A 12,442-nucleotide genomic window follows, 5' to 3' on the forward strand; every position below is an offset into this window, starting at 1 on the left:
CTAAATGTGACGGAACCCAATAGCTCACGTTCCTTAAAAATTCAGTAGTTTCTAGAAGGCGCCCTCTTACTTCAAAATTTGACACGGGGCCACGTGAACAGATATTAGGGCAGGCACCAAAAGCTGGGTTTTGAAAGAGTCTTGCAGGAAGGGGGAGAGGTTTAGGGAGGGAATTCCAGAGCTCAGGACCCAGGCAGCTGAAGGTACGGCCGCCAGTGGTGGAGTGGTTAAACGCGGGGAAAGTCGAGAGGCTGGAATTGGAGAGCAAAAATCTTGGGGATGGTGAAGGAGATTAATTCTGACTAAAATCTCTCCTTGTTCCATTTTGCCAGTTTGCCCGAATTAGTAGGTACTTTCACACTCTGTAGGTCGGGTGGTCCCAGAGTCACGTTCATATGCCAAGTTATTCCCATCAGCAATCACCTCCTTCATCCCAGTGACCCAGACCTCAGTCCTGATCTTGATTTGAGTCTGTGGTCTCACTGATGAAAGTCAGGTTTGGTTTGTTCAATCCGCTGAGGGAGGTGGAATCGCCCTGAATGAATAGATTGTGAGCGGCTTTTTTTTCGGGTATTCCAAGAACTACATTCTGATCCTACAAGTGAATTTCAGCACAATTGCTTTCCGCTTGTCTGGAATCCTGTGCATCAGGAGCTGGAGTTACCGAGTTCCAGAGTTTAATTTACAAGTTGTCAAAGCAGCTGCAGATTGTTTAGACATTCTTTTCATTGTTCAGGGGAGATTGGTGTTTGCAAATTGGCTCCTGTGTTTGGCACTTTCAAGTAATTAACCTCGTGATAAGATGGTATATAGATGCAAATCTTTCGGCATTAAACCCACGGAATACCCCCGTTTAAAGATCAATTACTCACTTTTTAATGTTTTTAACTCTTTCATCCTCTTCCCCACCCCCAAGTATGTCAATGATTTCCATTATTTTTCATCTGTATTGAGCGCTGGATGCTTTACTAATTTACATGTTGTGCGATCAGTCCCTTGTACAGAGGATCAGGTTAATTTTGAATTTTTGTTACTGATTTCAGAAATTTGTGGGTTTAACCATTTCTCTCCAAACATGTGCCTTTCTGCTGCATTGATATTGGTATCTGTTGTCCCACTTACACTGCTTGTTGTGTCTCTGAATAATCGCCCTTTAAAAGCAAAAGTTTCCACTTGGAATTTTCCTGCCTGGAAATATATTTTTCTTTCAGTACTCATGGCTTCTCTGCATTGCAAATTAACCCTTTTCCCATGTCCCTTCCATCCTCATTGCCAGGAATAAGTGCATGGAAGTCACTTAAGATCAAAACCATTCATTCAGTTGCCTTTGCTCTACTCCCTTACCTCAGCTGATCTGTCCTATTATCTCCAGGCTTGAGTATTCCCGTCCTGCTTTACATTGTTGCAATCAGCCCGGCCATCTCCAGAATAAAGTTTATGTGTTTGAATGCTTGTGTGGCCTTCCCTGAACTATCTCTGCGACCAGCTCTGCATTTGTTTGACTTTGTCATCCCACTGATACCTCTGCCTCTAGTTGTCTAGCCTTTATTTTCCAGACTTCTCTCCATTATCCTCTGTTCTGAACCAACTCTTTCTGCTCCCCCCCCCCCCCCCCCCGCCTCTGCATGAAACCCACCACCTAAATATTTTTGGACTGTTATGCTTCTGTGGAGTGTGATGGGACATTCTTTCTGTTTATAAAGATGTTTGGAACTTGTTGCCACCTCAGTCAGAGCAACTTGTCGCAACTGTTGTGAGATTTATCGACTAGGTTGCTCCCTTCAAACTCATCCCCTCTACTAGACCATGTATGTCGCACCCTAACCCACATTCCACCTTACCCAATTAACTCCTTAGGAATAATTCTGCCCCTCCTTCCTTGACTATCCCTCAAAAAAAGAGCAATATCACTGAGCTTCTCTCTAACCACAACATGACACTCAGTGTAATCAAGTAGGAATGTGGGTACACTTGCCTCTTGTTCAACTCAATTCACAGTGCCAAGTGTGCTGAGTTTGGAGGCACTAAGCAAACACTGCAATGTCACACTCTCTCCTCCAGGGGAGAAAATCAGAGGCTGGGGTTATGTCATCTGTATTTAGTATCTTGGTTAAGTACAGGTGGATTGGGGGTGTTTCGGGCACAGACCTCTCAGTAGTCATTGTGTTTGGGTCAAATGGATTTGCAACTCAATATCAGAAACGCACAAACCTGGAATCCACCACACTGTTGAAATACCCCTAATCAAAGTCATCGATGTCTGTCGCATTGGGGCACGTTTCAAAAGTTATATAAAAGCAAGTTTTTATTGTTTCTCAACTCCTCTCTTTACTGGAATTTTAAAAAAAAGCTGTAGATACTGGAAATCTGAAACAAAAACAGAAACTGCTGGAAAAACTTTGCAGGTCTAGCAGCATCTATGGAAAGGGAAACGGTTTATGTTTCGGGTCAAAAACCCTTGGACTTGAAAAGTTAGCTCTGTTTTTCTCTTCACAGATGCTGCCTGACCTGCTGAGTGTTCCCAGCATTTTCTGTTCCTCCTTTTAGCTGTTGTTTCTTCATCTTTTGTTTTAAGCCAGCATCTCTTTACAGGCTGAATGTATGAGATGTGAATCGAGAGGGAAAAAAAATCCTGCAGCTTTTTATGCACTACGGACAATGCAATTTACTCTTTGAAACCACAGTGTTGTACAAAACTGGAGACAGAAAAATACTGTTTTTTGACTGGGATAGCAAAATATATAAAGTCATGCAGAGGAAATTTTGTAAAAAGTTGTGCAAAATTTTAAGAAGAGAATGGAAAAATTACTTTCAAAGTTGCCCATGGTGAAGAACGTTGTTGTTCAGGAAGTGTTTATCAGACACTGAACATATGTTTAAAAGACATGTGGCCTGTGTTCCAAGGTGAAATGCTGCAAAGTAAAGTTCTCCAATGGATGCATTTAATTTTGAAGCTCTATTTTCTCTTTGGATCTGGTTTCTCAGACATTTCTGCAGAATGGTAGAGCAGTGTCATCTTCCTGAAGGCAGATTTGTCCTATTAGTTGAGAATGTTTAGCTTCCTTGTTTCTTTTGTAAAGTTTAACAGGGTGATTAAAATACTGCTAATTTAAAAGCAATCCCTAGGTTTCAGGCTCTTTCTCAAAACTTCAACAACTGCATTCTCAAAGCTAGAAGCCATTTCCCAGGTTTGTTGAGACCCCCACATTTAAAGGATGGTTCTGTGTGCATGTGACCAGTGTGGAACTGACCATATGGTTTGGGTATAGACCATGCTTATTTCCCCAGAGTGTACACTTGACCATCTACACTAATCCCATTGACCCTTATTGGGACTGTATCCTTCTATGCTTTGCCTATTTAAGTGTCTGTCTACATTGACTCTTAAACACAGTGATTGCATCTGATTCTACCACCTTCATCTGGCAGCGAGTTCCCTAGTCTCTGGCAGGGCCAGCATTTACTGCTCATCCTTAAATACCCTTACACTGAGTGGTTTGCTCATCCATTTCAGGGGGCAGTTAAGAATCAACTCCATTGCTGTGGTCTGGAGTCAGAAGAAAGGCCTGGATTGGGTGAGGTGGGCAGATTTCTTTCTCTGGAGGACATTAGTGAACCAAATGTTTTTTATTTCATACACTATTATCCAATAGTTTCACATCCCCCATCACTGATACAAGTTTGTTATTCTGGATTTAGTTAATTAGCTGAATTTAAATTCCCCAGCTTCTGCAGTGGGATTTGAACTCGTGTTTCTGGGTGGAATGCCCTTGCCTTTAATGCTAGTGCAGTAACTTTGCTGCAATATCACTGCACGTCCTTAAATTGGTGTCCGTTCCATTCATGTATTGTGGGTTTCCCTTGGGTGCTCCAGTTTCCTCCCATGTCCCAAAGACGTGCGGGTTGGGAGGTTAATTGGCTGCTGTAAATTGCCCCCATTGTGTAGGGGGGTGGTAGGATCTGGGGGGAGTAGATGGGAGGTGGAGATGACAAAAAAAGGAGTAGTGTAATATGGGTGCTTGATGGCCGGCATGGTCTTGATAGGCCGAAGGGTCTGTTTCCGTGCTGTATGACTAAAAGTGGTTTGAGTCAAAAGGTGGTTAAGGTACCTGGGCCTGGTTCAAAGCTGTTTCCTCATTAATTGTAAATAGCAGGTAATTTGTCAGCTTGTTTGAGTAATTAATAAATTCTTCACACTCATTATGGTTGGACTTTACTGTTCCTGCACAACGGAAGTTGTGCTGAGCTTTCCCTTTCAGCTTGTGCACAACTAAATGGACAGATAAAACCAAGCTTCTTTTTCAAAATCTGATGCTGTATCGCAGTCTAGCAACAAGCTATGAGAACATTGTTTGAGGAGATGAAATTGGGGCAACGTGCAGTCTTTATTTTCAATTAACTGTGTGAGGATTTGCTATGTTATTTAAATTTGGGTGAATCTGTTCACAACTGGTCTGCCTGTAAAGTAATTGAAGAACCATCCATTGGAAAGACCAGTCTGGATCACAAGAAGGTAGTGTTGCTTTGCCTTGGGTTATGCTATTACGTGTGTAGATATGGGACTCAACTCCCACAAAGGCATGATGCCCACAGTAATTGAAAATCAAAAAACTGCAGATGAGATGCTGGAAAACTGAAATAAAAACAGAAAAGTGCTGGAAACACTCAGCAGGTCAGGCAGTATCTGTGGAGAGGGAAACAGGTAACATTTCAGGACTGGGACCCTTCATCAGTTGTGTCATTACAGACAAGCAAGGTCACAAGTGCTGCTTTCAATTGTGGCAGGGGGTTGAGAGACGATGTGGTCAGCTGTGGGGGTGCGACAGTTAACGTCAGCTGAAAAGAGACGAGCTTGCGTTCTGCCTGTTTGTTGGAGATCCACATGTAAAGATTGGGTGAGGACACAATTAGACTCTGCCAGGTTACCTTGCCATTACCACTCCCATTCGAAGCTTCTGCCAATGACCTTGCCTTCTGTCTGGCCACCTGGCAGTGCAGAGAAGCAGCACCTTGGAAAAACATCGTCAGCACACCCAGGTTGAAATCGGCAAGTGTGTTCTGTTCCTAACCCTCGCGTACGTCATATCAGAGATCATCAGTTACGTGAGAAATAGGAGCGGGCCATTCAGCCCCTTGAGTCTGCTCTTCCATTTATCAAGATCATGACTGATCTTCCACCTCAGCGTCACTTTCCAGCACTATCCCCATATCCCGAGATTCCATTAATAAACAGAAATCCATCAATCTCTGTTTTGAATGCAATCAGTAACTGAGCTTCCACAGCCCTCTGGGGTAGAGAGTTCCAAAGATTCACCACCCTCTGAGTGAGGTAATTTCATCTCAGTCCAAAACAGCCTACCTTTTGTTCTGAGACTCTGTCCCCTGGTTCTAAACTCCTCAGCCAGGGGAAACATCATCCCTGTATCCCCCTTGTTGAGCCCTGTAAGAATTTTGTATGGTTCAGTGAGCTCTCCTTTCATTCTTCCAAAAACATGTCCAAAAATCTACCTCATACGGCAAATCCACTATCCCTGGAACCAGTCTGATGAACCTTTGCTGTGCTCCTTCTAAGGTAGGTATGTTCTTTTTCAGATAAGGAGACCAAAACTGTATCCAATACTCCAGGTGACATCTACTCCCTGTACTCAAATCCTGCTGTAGTAAAGGCTGATATATCATTTCCCTTACTAAACCTGCATGTTGGCCTCCAGTGGCTTGTGTACAAGCACACACAGGTCCTTGTGAACGTGAACTTTACCTAATTTGTTCCCAATTTTAAAAAATACTTTGCCTTTCTGTTGTGTGCAACAGAGTGAATGACATCTCATCTTCCCATCTTATATTCTGCCTGCCATGTGTACTCACCCACTCACTCAACTTGTCCATATCCTTTTGGAGCCTCTTTCCATCTTCCTCCATACCCACAATCCCACCTAGTTTAGAAAAATAAGCAAGCTTGGAAATATGACATTTAATCCCCCCCCCCACCCAGTCAAATGTGACGTAGGTTGTGAATAGCTGGGGTCCACTGGTCACAGCCTGTCAACCTGGAACAATTGGATAATTCCTACTCTTTGCCTTTTGTCTGTTAACCAAAGTTCAATCCATATTATCCCCAATTTTTATCTTGCTAGCCACCCTCCTGTGTGGGACAATCAAGTGCTTTATCAAAATTATCAAAAGTCTTCCACTAATCAAAATACATCACATCCACTGATTTCTCCCTTATCTAATCTACTTGTCACATCCGCAAAGAACTCCAATAGATTAGTCAAACATGATTTTCCTTTATAAATCCACATTAACTCTGCTCAATCCTGATATTATTTTTCAAGGTGTTGTGTTATTACATCCTTCACTGTAGATTCCAGCATCTTCCTTACCACTGACGTTAGACTAACAGGTCATTAGTCCCCTGTTTTCTCTCTCCCTCTTTCTTAAATAGTGGGGTCACATTTGCTCCCCTCCAATCCACAGGAACAATTTTGGAAGATGAGAACCAGAGTGTTCATTATCTAAAGCCACCTCATTCAAAACTCTGGGATGTGGATCGTAGGGTCCTTGGGATTCATCAGCTTTCTAGCTCACCTACTTCTCTAACACTTTTTTTTTGCCTAATAATTATTTCCTTCAGTTCCTCATTCTTGCTGGACTTAGTTCTCTGCTATCTGTGGCAGTTTTTTTTGTGTCTTCTGTGAAGACAGGGCACAAAGCAGTTGTTCAATTTCTCTGCCATTTCCTTATTCCCCATTATAAATACACCTGTCTCTGGTAAGGGACACCCATTTGCCCTCGCTAGACTTTTCCTTTCCACATACTTATAAGAAGCTCCTACAGTCTGTTTATATGTTCCTGACCAACCTGCTTTCATATTCTATCTTCATCAATTCTCTGCTTTTCCCTTGCCAAATTCTAAAATGCTCCTGATTCTCAGGCCTTTTGCTTTTTCTGACAACTTTATAAGCTTCTTCCTTCGATTTAATTTCTCCTGTCAGCCACAGATGGAACACCTTTTTACTTTTTGGGCTGTAGAATATTTAATTTATGCAAATTATGCATAATTTCTTTAAATGCTACCATCGCCTGTCCTCCGCCATACCTCTCAGCATATTTTTCTGACCCTTCCCCTTGAGAAGGTGGTTTTGGGTTGAAGGACATCATTTTCAAACTCAGTGTAAAATTCTATCATGTTATGGTCACACTTCCCTCAACTAGTCCTTTCTCATTGCACAATATGAGTTGTAAAATAACCTTCGGTTCTTCAACAGACTGATTACGAAAACCACCTTGTACATTCCATGAATTCATCCTCCATTTTATCACCAGTAATTTGACTTGTCCCATTTATATGTTGATTAACATCCTCCATGATTATTGTATTGCCTCTGTTACATGCACCTCTAACTTTGTGATGTTATTGCCATGCCTGATATTACAACTACTATTCGGTGACCCAGAAAAATACTCCCAAATACTCCCATCAGTATTTTCTACCTTTTGTTGTTTTTTTTAGCTCAACCCAAACCGATTCTAATTCGATATCATGTCTGCTGAGCTAAGATCATTTCTCACCTTATCTTCTCCCTTATTAATGACACCACCCCACCTCTTCCATTTTGCCTTCCTAAATCTCAAACATCCTTGAACATTCATCTCCCAGCTTTGGTCACCCTGCAGCCACATTTCTGTAACGGCAAAGACATTTACTTCTATTCATGCAATTAATTCACCTACCATATTGTGAATGCTGCGTGCATTTCTTGATACGGCACCTCTAATCTTGCTGTTTTAACAGTTTTCTGTACTTTTACCCCAATTGTTGTTTCCCTTTGTTTCTGCTGCCTTATAGTTATATACGTATAGCCGATTTCACTGGCTGGTATTGTGATGTACAAGAATCTCCATAGCTCCTGCATTCATCGGTTACCATTTGTATAGTTTATTTAATTTGCCACAATGGAAAGGGAGAGCTTTTCCTAAGTTTGATGATTGGTACCATTATGGGGCCATTCCTTGAAAGAGGAGCTTTTGTGGCCCGTATTTTAAAACTCCCTTCACTGACAGTTGAAGGAGAGGGGTTCGTAAGTCCAGATGTAGCTCAACGGAAAGAGGGCTCTCAGTTTGGGAATCTGTACCTGAATGTGTGTGAGCTGATTCATTGCACTAATCTGTTTATCTACATCATTGCAGAGAAGGTAAACAAGAGCGAGGAACAGGTGTACAGCCAACAAAGACCCAGCCACGTAGAGCCCCAAACCGAGCCAAGGCTATTTGCCCTTTCAGCTGTAGATAACTTGACTGGGGCATGAGAAACCGATTTATAAGCCAAGTGTTCTTAGAATGAAATCCACACCCATTGGCACAGTGAACAGATTGCATGAGAAGGGAAAATAGAGGAATTAACATAGGTGAACAACCATGTTATTCACATTCCACCCTGAGTACTGGTGGATGATGACTTGTTCTTGTGGTGACCACAGTCAGAGATCATTTCTCTCAACACCAGCCTACGTTACTAATTTCCCTAACCACTGGATCTTCCCTGCATATCTGTTTCTCTAGAGTCATCTGTGAGACAAGACATCAAATAGTGCCCCCTCACACACTTCTGCCACCTTCTCTGTGTGGTTCTGCCGACACTTCTAGGGGTTTCCACTGCTGACCTTGAGTAGCTGGCTGGTGATTTGGCCCTTGTACACACACTGGATAACATTTGGAATTGGGAGCCAGTGACTGTTTTTTTTTCTCTTTCAATCCCAAGTCCTGACCTTAAGGCTGGGGAAAGATTGGCCTTTATTCATTTCAATTTTGAAGAATGAGAGATGAATTTTGTCTCGGGAGCAATCGTTTAGGACTGAGATGAGGGGAAGTTCCTTGAAGTGAAGGTGGTGGGTGTGAACCTTTGAAATTCTCTTCCAGAGGGCTGTGGAGACTCAATCATTCAGCATGTCCAAGGTTGCAATTAATAGATTTTGGACTCTAAGTGAATCAGAGGACATGGGGAATGGGCAGGAAAGTGAGCTCGGCTCAGGATCAGCTATGACATTAGAGTCATGGAAGTACAGAGACAGGCCCTTCAGTCCACCGTGTCTATTCCTAATATTACTAATCCCATTTACCAGCATTTGATCTGTAGCCTTCTATGCCTTGGCGATTCAAGTGCTCGTCCAGATGCTTCTTAAATTTTATGAAAGTCTTTGCCTCCACCACCCCCTCAGGCAGTGTGCTCTAGATGACGACCACCCTCTGGGTGAAAAAATTCCTCCTCAGATCCCCTCTAAGCCTCTTACTCCTCACCTTAAACTTATACCCTCTGGTCTTAGACACCTTTGCCATGGGATAGCAGAATGAATGGCGTGAGGTGCCAAAAGGCTTCCTCCTCCTGATTCTTATATGTTAGTGCCCCAACTTCCACAAATTGCTCACACAGCAAGGAAAAAAGAGCAAATTTGGGATCTTCTAAGTATCACGTAGCTAATTTCCCCCTCCCACTCCCATCCACCCGATCCCAATAACCAGTCTTCACACGTGATCCTGGTGGGCTGTGGGTTACGTGACTGGCGGAGAGGGTTGTAGAAAAATCACAACCCAGTCTCATTTTCACACATGGTGCATATTCCGCTGGGGTTACTGGATAGCATTCAAGAGCAGGAATCCTAGGCTGGCTTTGTTCTTCCTCCTCCTTCCTCCAAGGATTCAAACACAAGTTGTCTGCTCATTTTCCTGTAGTGAACTACCTAAGCCTTCTGTTCTTCCTGTAAATCAGCTAATGCTATTCCCACCGTGGGGAGCGAATGACAGCCTCTATCCCCAGCCCCAAGCTCCTTTGGCCAATGCATTTCACTCCCTGAGCCATTAGGAGGCCAGCTTACTTCCTGATGGCTTGAAAACCTTTGCCACTTCCTCAGATATGACTTATAATTTCTGATTTATTCAGCATCACCAAGAACTGATGTTATTCTTGTCATTTTCTTCTTGACAAACGGATTCAGCCCATATTTGACCTGGGATTGTGCCCGTCGGGTACAAGAAGGCTGCTCTGGTTTATCTGTGGTTGTGAATGTCTGTAGGTAACATGCTTAACATTGATGCCATTGACTGAATATTATCTGTAGTAACTGTAGCATGATCTCGCTCTGCTATTTGGACTGGGCCAGGATCCAGAGTCCAGAGCTAACATTGTGAGAAAATATCTTTCAGTTAAATGAGAGCAAAACAATTGTACAGGGTTTGTTTAAGACTTTAGGTTTAATCCCATTATGTTGATCATCTTTTGTCCTTTTGAACAGGAAAATCAAAGTTTGTTCCAGCCAAATGCTCCAGTGGGTGGGATGCTGCCAGGCCCTGTAACCGTGAGAATGATGCAGTGCATCCATGGTTGGGATAGTCAGAGTCATGCAGCACAGAAACAGGCCCTTCGGCCCATCGAGTCTCTGCCAACAATCAAGCACCCATTTACTGGAATCCCATTTTATTCTCCTCCCATTCCCGTTCAGGCCCCCCAGTTTCTCCTACTCACCTACACACCAGGGGCAGTTAACCCATCAGCTCACACGTCTTTGGGATGCGGGAGGACACTGGAGCTCCAAGCAGTTACAGGGAGAACGTGCAAACACCACACAGACAGCACCTGAGGTCAGGATCTACTCACTGCACCATGGTGGCACAGCTCAGAACTTCTCAAGTTTGATCTGCCAATGCAGTCACACACCCATGTGGCACATTGGTTGACGGTCACTGTTACTGATATCAGTTTTTTTTTAAATTACAGGTTTATTTCATGAACCAAATTTAAATTCCCCAGCTACTAGGGTGGGACTCAACTGTAGCCCTGAATCAGTGGTCCCATAACTTGGCCAATATTCCACCCTGTCCCAAGGTCAGATTCCACGTGGGTCAGGGGAACTTGAAGGTGTTTCTGGCCACTTTGCTGCTCCTGCTCTTTCTCCAGAGCAGAAGTCAGGGTTTGGGAGGTGCTGTGGAAATAACCTCATTGAGGGGCTTCTTGTAGATGGCACACACCACTGTCCCAGGGCTGGTTGTGGAGCCCAGTGCAGGTCCTCTGTCCTGGACGTATGGGGCTATCTTCAGGATTGCTCCAACACTCCTGACAACTCCTGCAGATGATGGAGAAGCTTCGAGAGGGCTTGGGGCAAGTGCCCAGCCTTTTGCCTCCTCTTGGAGCCACAGTCTTATGTGGCTGATCTGATTTAAGCTTCTAGTTGGACAATCCTCCCCCTTGTGCACCACCATTGGGTAACAACACCTTGTATATTTTTACAGTCTATATTAATTAAAGCACGCATTCATTACTGAGGATGGTATTGTCACGAGTTATTGACACTTCAGTGAGATTATATTGGAGGATGTAGGTTGATCAGTTGCTAAAGGCCACACTGAATCCACTTCCCCTTTGACACTGGGTCAGGGGTAGGAGGAGGCGGGTCAGGATGGGTCCCACTGGGGCCTTTTCATTAGCTGAGAAGTGGGATTTGACCAGCTGTCTGCTTTTGTCCAGCATGACCAACGATGGCCTGAGTGGCCTCTTTCTGTGTTTTTAATTTTTATAATTGTGATTTATATGGAAGTAGTATCTGCCAATGAAAGGACGAGTATCATTTTGCGTTTGCCCTGGGTGCTTTGGCACTTGCTTGGGTGTTTTTCTTGGACTTGAATGAAACTCAAAAAGCTGTTTTCATTGCCATGAATGAATAAGCGTGAGCGTCGCAACTAATGCCTGAAAACACAAACCTGCATTGACAAAAGCACCTGCGATTGTTTCCCCATTTTCTATTTATTCCTTAAATTCTCTGATTTGTTTTGGCTGTAATTTGGAATGTTGTTCTTGCAGTGGAACATGTAATTATTCGTCATTAAGGGCCAATGAGAATGAAACAATCGAGGTAAAGCTAGTCCGACTTGCTTTTCCGAAAAATTTATTCCTGTTTCTCTTCCCCCTTCAAAGGTGCTGAGTCACACCAGGTGAGAAATTACCCCACCCCCCGACTCTGCCCCGAGTGTCCAGTCGGTGCCGATAGTGAGTAGCAGGGTATTCAACAACTGAAGGCATCACATACAACTCCCCAGAGTCAGCACCATCTGCAAGCAGATTTTAGTTGGCAGGCGAGCCCACTCCCGGCCTACAAGTGCTGTCGCCATTTGGATCTCCCAAACCTACTCTCCATTGTCAAATGTTCAGCTCGGTACGAGTGAGTTCCTTGAACTCGATGCCTCCTTGGTGGTGCCCACAGCCGCGGAGCACCGAGCGAGCGCTGCCGGAGATACTGCCTTTCGTTGAACCGAGGTCACGTCCTCTCTCTTGAGTGGACGCAACAGACCCCGCGCACTGTTTCAAGGGGGAAAGCCTCCCGGTATTCTGGCCAATATTTAACTCTGAACCATTAAAGGCTGATCTGGCTATTCGTGCATTACCATTCATGGA

The 12,442-nt window shown here is 43.8% G+C and overlaps 1 protein-coding gene across 2 annotated transcripts in view; it reads left to right on the plus strand.

Moving 5' to 3' along the window:
- Positions 1-12,442, plus strand: part of LOC127566971 (receptor tyrosine-protein kinase erbB-4-like) — a 110,953-nt gene that overhangs the window by 927 nt on the left and 97,584 nt on the right. The gene's annotated exons all lie outside the window — the stretch shown is intronic.

The sequence above is a fragment of the Pristis pectinata genome, chromosome X (assembly GCF_009764475.1).
Source record: "Pristis pectinata isolate sPriPec2 chromosome X, sPriPec2.1.pri, whole genome shotgun sequence".
Lineage (NCBI taxonomy): Eukaryota > Metazoa > Chordata > Chondrichthyes > Rhinopristiformes > Pristidae > Pristis > Pristis pectinata.